General features: G+C 37.3%; 1 long non-coding RNA gene and 1 pseudogene across 3 annotated transcripts in view; one reads left to right on the top strand and one right to left on the bottom strand.

Moving 5' to 3' along the window:
- The window catches only part of LOC308631933, a 253,708-nt gene extending 242,468 nt beyond the window's left edge, over window positions 1-11,240 (bottom strand). For both annotated transcript variants that reach the window (XR_014018392.1, XR_014018393.1), the window contains exons 1-2: window positions 11,132-11,240; window positions 3,348-3,486 (exon numbers count right to left, since the gene is read on the bottom strand). This is a non-coding gene — a long non-coding RNA (uncharacterized lncRNA). The remainder of the gene's footprint in view (window positions 1-3,347; window positions 3,487-11,131) is intronic.
- On the top strand, window positions 4,431-5,463 carry LOC308632036 (la-related protein 1B-like; annotated as a pseudogene). Its single transcript has one exon. The product of its transcript is annotated as a la-related protein 1B-like (transcript).
- Window positions 11,241-12,107: the final 867 nt, after the last annotated feature.

Here is a 12,107-nt window from a genome sequence, read left to right on the forward strand (position 1 = left end):
GCATATAAAGTATATTCACACTATTCATGTCTTTTTTATACATGCACTTAGGGTAGTGATGTTCATCTCATTCCAGCCCAGCTTCTTTTATAGAAATGAAAAAATGAGATTATTTGTGTATCTGCACAATTATTAACAGAGGTTTTTTTTGACAACCAAGTATTTTATTGGGCTTAGGAGAAAATATGGACAGAGAAAAGAATTTTAAATTTGTTAAAGAAAATAAAGACAGTACATTATACACACTCAAAATATATGAATTTTTTACATGCTGTCTTTGGAGAATTTTTAATAGACACTTAATTCAAACAAATTCAGTTACAGACCCATGTTATCTCCAGAAGCTCTAAACTAGAGATAAGATAGGCAGCTACTATAGCCTAAAATTCCTTCAAATCCCTGCACTAATTGGCTTTGTATCATCAATCAATGTAAATAGGTGTGCAGAACATTGGATGCTACTCTTCAGAAGGAGTAATGTCAACCAAAGTCTTCAACTGGAGACTTCCTTAGAATGCTGCAGAGTGAGAACACCACAGGATGACTGTGATATAGGGAGCAAATAATGTCAGGATAGAAGGGCAGATGACATTCAAAATATAGTTCCATTTTATTTCCAGAAATTTTTATGAAACAAATTCTCAGGAAGTATTGGAAAAACAATACCTTGAATAATCACAAGAGGAGACTCAGGAACAGCAAGACTAGAGCCATAATTTAGCGATTTTTTTTTTTGTGTGTGTGCAACTGGCCTAGAGAGGAAAAGTTGGGCACCAAATATTTGTTTTTTAGTTTTTGGCAGACACAACATCTTTGTTGTGGACCAGTGGCTGAAGCATGTGCAAAGAATCAGTACCAACCACCTTTTTCCTTTTTTTAAAATGTGCTGCAAACTTATTCCTAGGGAGCAGATATTTTAACACATATTTGGTATATATGTTCTAAAATTCTATTTTTAAAACATAATTATTCCATATTTATTCTTTCATAGATTGAAAAGCAAAGAAATCCTTATATACAAATGAACAATTTTGTGTTTATATTGGAGTTCATCATTTTATTTATAAATTAAGAATTAATGAATGTTTTTAAAGGTACAGAATGCCTTTGACTCCATTCAAGATTTATAACACGGGTTTTTATAGAAGCCCCACATCTAAAGAAATATTTTGCCCACATAACAAATTTACTTTTCCCTATATAACATTAACTTTCAATTTCCATAGATTTTAAATTTCAAAAACCTTTTATGACATCTTCTAGCTTTGGGGAAGCAGCTGATGGCAATTGTTATATTAACAGGGAGAAAGAGAACTGTAGCCAAGAACACAGGGGCAACTTACTTTCACAAAAAGCATCCCATAAAGCTGAAAATAAATAATTAATTTAACCACAGAACTTTTAAACCCACAATCTTAAATAAAAGTATTTTCTAAACTGTGGGAAATTAAAAATAGCAACATTAGTATGTTGATTTTAACAATATAAATCAAATGTTAATGTGCATTTAAAAGTATCTACTGAAGATTTAAAACTGCATTAGACCTTACTTAGGTGAAATTATGCTAAATTTTGTGTAGAGCTAATTACAGAGGGTTGTTTATATATAATAGAGAGCTAGAAACAGAGGCCATCCCTTTATGGTACATCTAGGAACACAGTACTTCCTTTGTCTCTGTCCCATTTTTATACAGGAGAATAATGCCAAGAATGTTTTCCAGATAAGGTGACATTCAAGGTGAGACCTGAGGGATAAGTATGGAAGGTCAGGAAAAGCCATTCCAGTAGGAAGTCATGACTGCTTCAAAAGTAATTTATTATTATTTGTTAGCCATTCATTCAACAAGTATGTATTGAATAACAGCCATTTTAGCATAGATATGTCGTAAAGAACTCTTCAAAATCTGGGTTCAACAATTCATTGTTTGAGTTGTTCTGAATTTGTGCAACAAAGTTCTCTCATCTTTACAATTCTTTCCTCTTTGCCTCATAGTGAGAATTTTCCTTTGTTTTTTTGTCTTTTTTTAGGCCCTATATTAATATATTTTATAATTATATGTAAAATTGTTAAATATATTATATAAAATACATTACAAATAAATTTGGTGTTTTTTCCATCTAAAACATGTTTATTCATAATAACATTGTAAGATAAATAATCTAAAACAAAAATAATGAATTCATGAAGTTTCCTTATGAAGTTCAGAGCTGTGAATAAGGAATCATAAAGATTTATTTATCCCTTAACTATTATGATCAATAAAAACAATCAGTAAGATAACAGTATAAGAAAATATGAGAAAGCAGGTCTTTTCATGTTATATAAATTTTAAAATTGAAAACAACCACCTTTTATCAATAAGCTTTTCCTTTAAGAATAAAAATAATACCATGTCACTAAAACTTTCAGGAATCTAATCTGAGTATATGGGAATGCATTTCAGGGCAGTGATGAAAAGTTGCAACAAAAGCAAAGGACGAGTGTTAGCTCAGGGAAAGAGTGAGGTGGGAAAATGTGCTCTTTACTTCACATGCTCCCATATGGAGAGATAAGGTTATATTTCAGCCTCCTGTCCACCTTTATTCAGTTGGGTCCAGAAGAGTAAGAGAGGCTCACTGATGAGGGATTTGAGGAGACCTGAGACAAAAATGACTTAGTCTATGGCTTATTTTCTATGCAGCTTTCCTGAACAGAGAGTTCCTTCTGGACTATTAAGAAGCCCATAATCTCACTGGTTAATGTTACTCTAATGTGAATGTTAGGAAACTACAAATACCTCTATATCTATCCTCTGATATTTTACAACTAATAGTTGATATTTGACCTCCATGTTTTTGATCTTTGAACTTGCCTCTCCGTTACTTTCATACACTGAGTTTTCAACTTTGCACAGGACACTAAACCCACCCTATCTCAATGCACAGAACAACTCATATGTGAAATGAAGATAATTTTTGAGGGTCAAGTTAGTATTATTAATATTTAGAAGTTCTTAGCCTAATTCAGTATATAGCAAGCACTATTTAAGTGTTATTAAATAAATAAATATAATTTATTCTTTTACATCTCCAGCATATCCATGGTTTATCTCATTATGTCTTTGTTATATAAAGACAGAAATTTGGAATGTGCTCAAAGCATAACAGTGAGTATAGTGTGAGGTCTGTATTATAGAGAAATAGGAGGAGGAGCTAGACAGCTGTTGTTCCAGGCTGGAAGAGATGAGATGCAGATAGGAGCTAAATGAGCAATTCTACAAAGATACAATGAATATGGCAGAAAGACTGCTTTGGGAAATCTTTCCTATTGTTTACAACACTTCCACATAAGCCTTTCATAAACTTACCATTAGGTACCGGTTTTCATTGTGGTCAGTTTACTTTATCAACAACCTATAGGCAGCTTCCATGTCCTCTCACACAGGCATGTTTCACATGGAGTGGATGAAATGGTGGCTTTCAATGTGAAGTCTCCATGTCCAAATTCTGAAACAGATTACACTGTTAAGGAAAATATTATCTTTGCATTTTTAACAAAGTAAAGGGTCTTGAGATAAAGAGATGACCCAGAATTATCTAAGTGCCATAGCAAATGACTTGTTTCTCTAAGAGATAGGAAGAGGAAAATTTGGGACAGACAGAAGAACCGATGTCACCCAATGTTATCAGCCATAAAACAAATACACGGATACTGAAGGGCCAGAAATTATTAATGAGACTTTAGAATTGGATAAAAGTTGAAGACTGGAAGAATTTGGAGAATCATGACTAAAAAAACATCTAAAGGGACTGTTGGTAGTCAGGAATTCCAAAACTGGTCTGGCGAGAACTTAGAAATCTCTAGTGTCTTAGTTGATATATATATTCCATAAACAGAATATTGGCATAAATATGAGTGTTGGGTCCCCTCCTGCTGTGTGTTAAGGGAGAAGTGAAGCATATATAATTGGGAATGTGAGGAAAGGTAATTCTGAAATATAGTGATCAAAACTTGTCTTGAGTTTTGTTCTGTTTTATGCAAAGCAGAATTTGTGATGAACTTTAGCTTAAGGGATTCCCAAGGAAAGTGTTAAGGGGACAGCCTATTTTTTTTTTTTTTATTTTTTGGAGCAGGAGGGCAGGGAGGCGGAGAGGGTGGCCAGGAGCACAGGGGTGTGGGGAGAGTCCTAAGCTGCCATTGCTGGGCCATAGTGTGCCCCAGACAGCTATGCCCCTGCAGGTGCAGGTGCTCCTGCAGGCCTGGGTGCTCCACCGGGTTCACAAGATGTGGGAGACCCAGGGCCCCTTTGTCGGGGAGCCACCAGCCAAGGACACCCAGGAGCTGCTGGGCCGGGGCCCTGAGGAGAGGCTGCCACTGCCCAAGGAGAACCCCTGGACCAAAAAGCCTCCTGAGCACTTATCCCTCCCATTACTGGGCGCTGCAGCCCGGGATGGAGACCTTGCAGGCAGAGCTCAGTATAAACGCAGGAAAACTCTACACAAGGAAATCCAATAAGGCCAGTGATTTCCGCGATATGGCAAACTGGCCAAAACCCAGAGAGTTAGTGAGCACTGGAAAAACCGTTTTGCAGTCTCAGAGTGTGTCGTCATCCAAGGAAATAAGAAGGAACAAATTAGAAAAGGAAAAAAGGAGAGAAGGTTGAAATGAGGAGTAACAGACCAGAGAGTCAGGAAAGACCTGGATCCTGCAACAGCTCTCCGTGTCAACCTGAAGCAAATAAGTCCTCCTATAATAACAGGAGACATAACACATGAAGTTGGGGGCGAGACAGAGAAAAAAGAGATGATCAAGATGAACTGTCCAGTGTGCAGAGTGAGGGGGTCATATCTGACGTTCCTTCAGGGGTCGAGGAAGAGGACCAGGATGGGGAACAGGATGAGGCAGAGGAAACCCCCCAGTGCACTTTGATTATTCATATGGTTACCGAGAACATGGTGAAAGCATGGTGAAAGGACAGATCAGCTATTTCAAACAGAAATTAATGCCAGTATGATGTATTACTATGAGGACAGTACAGGTGTATCATGTAGAAGAAGCATTGCTTAAAGAATATTTAAGCATTGAATTGAATATTACTTTAGTATAGAAAACTTGGAACATGACTTCTTTCTTCAGAGAAAGATGGATGAACAAGGTTTCTTGCCTTTTTCACTGATTGCTGGATTTCACTGTGTTCAGGCTCTCACCCAAACCTTAATCTCATTTTAGAGGCACTAAAGGATAGCACAGAAGTAGAAGTTGTGGATGAGAAAATGAGGAGAAGATAGAACCAGAAAAGTGGCCAATCCAAGGCCCTTCTCCCAGAAGTATGCCACAGACAGACTTCTCTCAGCTGATGGATTGTCCAGAGTTTGTGCAAGGACAAGCCTTTTGCTCACATGCAGTCAGGGTGATGATCTACTGATGCCCTGGATGTCATCTGATGGGGATGTTCAGTATAGCAGGTGGCCCACTGAAATGCATTGTAAATACTGGAACAAACCGTGCTGTAGAGATGGAAGCCACCAGACTGTCTTCTGTGTGAGAATATCCACTTCTGACCCATGGGCTGCATGACAGTGGAGATGACCACCTGTGTCATGACCTGAGACACAGCTGAGGACCCCTGCTGACATTCCAGGAGCTGCCTGTTCTTTTCTGTGTGGCTGGACTTAGACAGCATGGCTACTTTTATTTGAGGGGGAAGCTAATTGTTATAACTGTAGAAATACTTAAAGGCTCTGTCTTTTGTTTCCAGGCATATGTATTTGTATCCAAGTCAATAAAGCAGAGACAGAAAGGAATGTGTAGCATTTCTCAGCTTTCCAGGCCTTTGGCTCTTGATCTGCCCTTTGCCATGGTGAACACTGCATAACTCACATGTTAAGATGTTTCAATGGACTGTAAGATTTATTAATGTGGTCATTTAAGGGGTAAGAAATTAAATGAATAAGCAAGGGTATTTTTCCAATATTCTTTAAAATGTATTTTTGATACATCAGTATAACTCCTGCCCATCAGAAAAGCATTAATGATGGACAGTTTCACAGAATTTTTTTATCTCATATTTCTTTGTCAGCCATGTACTTCTAATTGCAGCAAGCAACTTGGGCAAGTGTTTTAAAAAGTTGAAGAAATGTGTCATTGCTTGGCTGCTTGTTTTTTATAGATATGGTGGCTGATTGTAAAAGTTAAACTTATTTATTATGTAAACTTGGGTTCAACATGACATTTTTAACCAGCTTATGAAGAATCATTGGTAAGATGGATAATATATAAAACACTTTTTCCACAGGATAGTTAATTTAGGTCAGTCAAGTTGGTGGTGCCTGTCCATTAATATTTATGTATTGTTAATAAAATTACAAGAACAAAATCATAAAAAAAAGAGTCAATCTGGTCAACTTTATGCTGAAAAATTTTGAATCATGTATCTATTTAAAGATTTCATCAGAAGCCAAAACTGCAAATGGTGCATGAAAGCTATGTAGAGGACTGTTCTTTCTAATAATGTGTATCTTTGTGATGCATACAGATAGACAAGCAGATTTTTGAGAATGGTTTAGTTCAGAAATAGCACTGATAAAACCAGATTTTTTTGTATGTGGGCTAACAAAAACAAAATTCAGGCATATCTTAGAAACCCTTAGACTTCCAAAATTCTGAAGGCAAGAATTAAGGATGTTGAGCCATTAAGCTGCAAATATGTATGACCCTTTAAGGAAAAGGCAGAATGGACTTTAAGTCAGATGCTTGTGGAGCAAGGGGAAGAGTGAATAAACTAAATGGAATCTGAGGCCTGGGGCCATCTTTGAGTCTAGTGAGGGGAGCTGCAAGTCAAAGATTACCGTCCAGGCCTTAAAACCTAACAAAATTTTTCTTGCTAGATTTGAACTTGATTAGGACTGGTGAACCTCCTTTACATATAATTTCTTTCTTCTGAAATGGAATATATATGTTATATCAGTCCTACCATCAATTTTGAAGGCAAATAATTTGCTTTCTAGATTTATAGTTCCACAAATGGAGAGTAATTTTATCTGATTTTGGATTATATCCAGAGTCTTACCTATTTAAATGAGTTAAATGATGAGTTGTAACTTTTGAGCTACAGAGATGATGATATAGAGATGATGATACAGAGATGAGATTCTGGTTGAGATTTCTGGGGATGGTAGGATTGATTAAATATATTTTGCACATAAGATGCACATGAATTCTGACAGGCCAGAGGATGACTACAGTCGGTTGAATTGTCACTTCCATAAAGATATTTTTTCATCTGAAACCTTGATATTGGTAAATGTTAACTTCTTTGAGAAAAGAATTTTTGCATATGTAATGAAATTGAGGTTTTTCAATTAAGAAACCATTCTGGATTATCTTTGTCTGACCTAAATCCCTTGAAAATTGATATTATATGGGTATGCCAGAAGAATCTTTGATATAACAGAAAATGAGATCATATAAAGAAGGGAAGGATGTGATGTGAACACAGAGGGAGACATAGGTGTAGTGTGACTACAATCCAAGAAAGATGAGGAATTTCAATGATCAAAGAAACTGGAATATTCAAGGGAGGAAATTTCCTCTACAGAATGTGGAGGCAGTGTGGCCTTTCCAACATACTGATGCTCACTTCTTTCTTCCATGGTTGTTAAGGAGTAAATTGGAATTTTATTACAGCAAACACAGGAAACTAATATGCCCTAATAATTTTCTTTCATATTTAATTGCATATCAGGACTATTTCTCTGAGGTCCTGGACTAAAACAACTGAGAAAGATTTTATCAGCTGGATCTGAGAATCATAGATATTTATTTCAGATATGTTAAATATAAGATGTCTCTAACATATTTAAATGGGAATATTATGTAAGCACTTCAGTGTATAATTCCAACGACCAGTAGAAATGCCAATGCTGATGATGTAAATGTAGTAACATTGACACTAAGAGGTATGAGACCAACTGTATCCTGTTTTACAGGTTATGACTTAAAAAAAAGAGACAGGTAAGCCATTCCCTGGAGGATTTCAGCATTTCAAGTGCCATAAGAGCACAAGAGGAGTAGAAGAAATAGTAAGTGAGAATGTGTGGCTTGTCTTTCCAAGAGTCCCAGCTGTATCCCATCTTTGACCTCATTCTTGACTTTTTGTCTTAGCTTTTCTCATCTCTGTCCTACACTATTTCCAGATTGAACACCATAGAATTTAAATTAGTGATAACAGACCCTCACTTAGTGTTGATGATTGTTTCATATATTTGGTATGAATTATTTCATCTAATTTTTAAAAATTTTTTAAAAGTATTTTAAAACTTTTCTTAATTAAAGGCCTGTGTCATATGAAATTGAAACCAAAAGAACCAAATTAATAGTGTCACAATAAATTATTTTTCTGTTCAGTTTTTAACTGCCGAAAGGGAGAAAAAAGCATAAAAAATGTACTGGAGAGGTAATAAGTAGAGGACAATCATAGTTGGAGAAAAATAATAGGACAATAATAATTGATTATTTAAAGAGACAGAGGATGATAATGGTTGATAAATTTTCTTCAGTTACTTTTTTTGTCTGTCCTACATTTAAAGCTATTTTCTTCACTTCTGTCTTTTTGAATGCCTTAAAAGCCTTTCTCTTTCTTTAATGCCTTAAATTTACTCTGGGTCATCCTAACATTAGGATATTCATTGTTTTTCTCTCTTATCCTTATGTTTATAACTTTGGTGTATCTGAGTCCACCTTCCAATAGTCAATATTCACCTCCTCTTCTTCATTGGGAATTTGGAAACCTAGAAGTAAGGGAATCAATGTCTGCTTCCCTTATTGCTATTTGTGGCTCTATTACTAAAATAAGGCAGGTGATAAAAAGAAGAAGTGTATGATGATTCCAAAGTTATCTCTGAAAGAAGATGGCTGAAGTGCAGACATAACTTCAACCTTAGAAATGGGACCTCTGGTGGATAATCAACAATATGAAAAGTACCTGTAGTACTTGGGTCATGTGGAGCCAACCTAGTATATAAGCCCAGTAACCTCCCTATTTAACAAATTTTAAATGGAAAAAAATGTGTATTTCACATCAAACATTTTTCACTGGACATCATTGCCATTTACATTTAAAACTAATATCAAATGATACAGACTTTACTTTAAAAAAATCAAATGTGCTGCTACAAGTAACAGAATATGTGTTACCAGCTTAATGGAAATTGTCCACCAGCACATGGCAAGGACTCACAAACTAGAAGATTGTGACCTTAAATACAATCACAAAATATGGCAAAACTTTCTTCTGTTTTCTCTCATAAGGCCGATAAGATATCACTGAAGCTGTAAACTAAGATGTTATAATACATAGCCTTGAGTTGAAGTGTTTCTCATTAATCATAAGTGAAATCTTAAACCTCAGTTCTTCAGAGTATGGATGCTTTTAGAGATAATGTGCTTAAAGATGTAATTAAGGGCTTAGGCTGTAGCTTAGTGGCAGAGCACTTGTCTAGCACTTGTCTAGCACATGTGAGGCACTGGGTTCAATCCTTAGCACCACATTAAAAAAAAAATAAAAGTTCTAAAACATTAAAAAAAACAGATAACCAAGTTAAAATGTGATCATTATGATGAGCCCTAATGCAATATGGCCAGTGTCTTTATAAGAAGACCAAGATAGGATATTGACATGCACAGAGGAAAGACCATGGGAAGACAGTGGAGATGGCCATCTACAAGCCCAGAAGAAAGACCACAGATAAAATCAAACCTGCTGATGCCATATTTTAAAAAATGAAATTATATTGTACATAATTACTCTTGCCTCTATTAGTAAAATTGTATAAAGAAAGATAATATCTTATCATAACCATGTGCTGAGAGAGAAGGGATAGATACTTTATGTTGGGAAGCCCTTCTCCAAGGGTAGCATAGGGTAGTTACTCACTAACAGCATTCTAGTTAATTCGTTGAAAAATTCAATTGCTGCTATACCTAACAGAGAAGCAGTTCCAAACACTGGACCTCTAGTAGAGGAGATAAGGTTGTACTTCAGGTCTTTCTCCAGAATCTGCAATTAAGAGTTCTAAGCCAAGCAATGAAAATCACTCTAGGTAAAATATACAATTTGAATTACTTCTTCACACCAACCTCTCCTTTTAGCAGTATTTCTAATGAGATTAGATGAGATGGGGTTGTAAGTAGAAACCAAACTATATGAAACTTAAAGTGGTTATTTACTGATGTGATTGGAGGTGGTGTATGGCAATCTGAAAGGAAAGTGACCACGACACTCAGAGTGGCCAAGAGGTCTTTATTGTGGCAGTGTCTGACAGAAAAGGGAGAGAGAGAGAGAGAGAGAGAGAGAGAGAGAGAGAGAGAGAGAGAAGAAGAAGAAGAAGAAGAAGAAGAAGAAGAAGAAGAAGAAGAAGAAGAAGAAGAAGAAGCAGCAGCAGCAGAAGCAACAGCAAGAGGGAGAGAGGAAAGCAAAGTGAGAAAGAAAAAGAGAGTGAGAGAGGAAAGAGGGAAGAAAGAGAAAGAGAATTAAAGGGAGAGTGAGAGAGCAAAAGTAAGAGAAGAAAGAGAGAGCAAGAGAGAGGAGCCCAGCAGGAGAGAGTTTTTATAGCCAAAATCTAATGGGGTCTTTGAGCCTGCGAGCTGCCTTGTTGGCATACAGTGATTGAATCATACAGCAGTTGCTAAGAGTGTTTTCTTCTGCTTTTAGGCAGACTGGGCAGGGGATAGATGTAGGTTTCCATTGCACCAGATAGGTGAGGGTCGAGTGTTCAGCCTCCAGTGGGGTTGAGTGTTCAGACTTGAGGCAAACAAGCGATAAGAAACCAGTTGAATGAGGGTCAGGTTTTCAGCCCACCCTGCAGCTAACATTTGTTCAGCCTGCTCTGCAACTAACACAATCCTCCATGGACCTCTTACAGTTTTCCCCACCCCTTTCTTTTTTTTAACTTTGACCTCATAAGCAATAGAAATTCAAATTCTATAATGAGACAGACTGTTTTACCTACTTTGCTCCCTGTTCTTTGGACTCTAAGTTGGCATAGAGTCATTTGTCTACTTTCACCAAAAATGTCAGTTCCTGCTTAAAAAATAATAAATAATTTATTTTTAATCTTTTCTTTACAATCTTGGTTATAAAAATTTTCTTACCCAAGGTAGTATCCCAGAATAAAATGTAAGTACTTTTTCTTAACTTCAGAGAGGTAGAGGTTCAGCTGGTCATTCAAGCAGGCAGCTGCAGCCAGTCACTTACAGCCCCTGTCATTTCCTGTTCCAGTTTATTAAACCTTAGGCTTTTCCACAAGCACATGACTCACATGGAGATCCTTCTGCCAATCCAGAAAGACCAATTTAAAGGAGCTAGACATTGATATGCAACTTGGCTTGCATGAAGGCCATGATAAATTGCTAACAACACATCATTCATTTTGTTCTAATTCTTGTTCTCAGCAGCTTGAATCATTTTTTCCCTTTACTTCAGGAACAAGATAAAACCAAGTGTCAAGAAGCCCAGTCTTTCTTTCACTGTCCCAGAATCTCACTGCAGAAGCCCAAGGGAGTTTAGGGAAGGAAGTGCTACAGGGTGAAAAATATTTACTTGGACACACAAGAAGTGCTGTGAGGAGACCCTGAAACTGCTGCTCTAGCCTGTCCTGAACCCTGCTTCTCTGTGCTGGCCTGGGCTCTCTCTGGGACCCCAACACACAGCCCATGCCCAGCCTGGTGCCTCACCATGGCAGGCAGGCACTACCTCAGAAAGCTCTAGGAGGCTATCCTTTCCTACAGGTTGCCCATGAGGGACACACCTGGGGTGCAAGCTTCTACAGGCACCCTGAACCTGGTGCAGGTCCTTGGTGGCTCATGGCTCCTGAGGCATCGGGAGCTCCTGTGCATTTCCCTCAAGCCCTGAAGTGCAGTAGGAGTTGGAGGGTCCCGGAGCCTGTGCTAGAGCCAAGCTGTGAGGTGGTGCTTTATCTGCCACTTGCCCCTGCTTTGCACATTCACAAGGCTGAGTTCCATCTCCACTCCATAAACCAGTGGAAAGAAACTACAGTATTCACAAGGAAGCCTCTCAGGCCCAGGAAGGCCTAGATGATTATTCATGAGCCTGAGGCAGTTTGGGCTG

This window comes from Spermophilus citellus (genome assembly GCF_964194105.1).
Source record: "Spermophilus citellus genome assembly, chromosome: 12".
Lineage (NCBI taxonomy): Eukaryota > Metazoa > Chordata > Mammalia > Rodentia > Sciuridae > Spermophilus > Spermophilus citellus.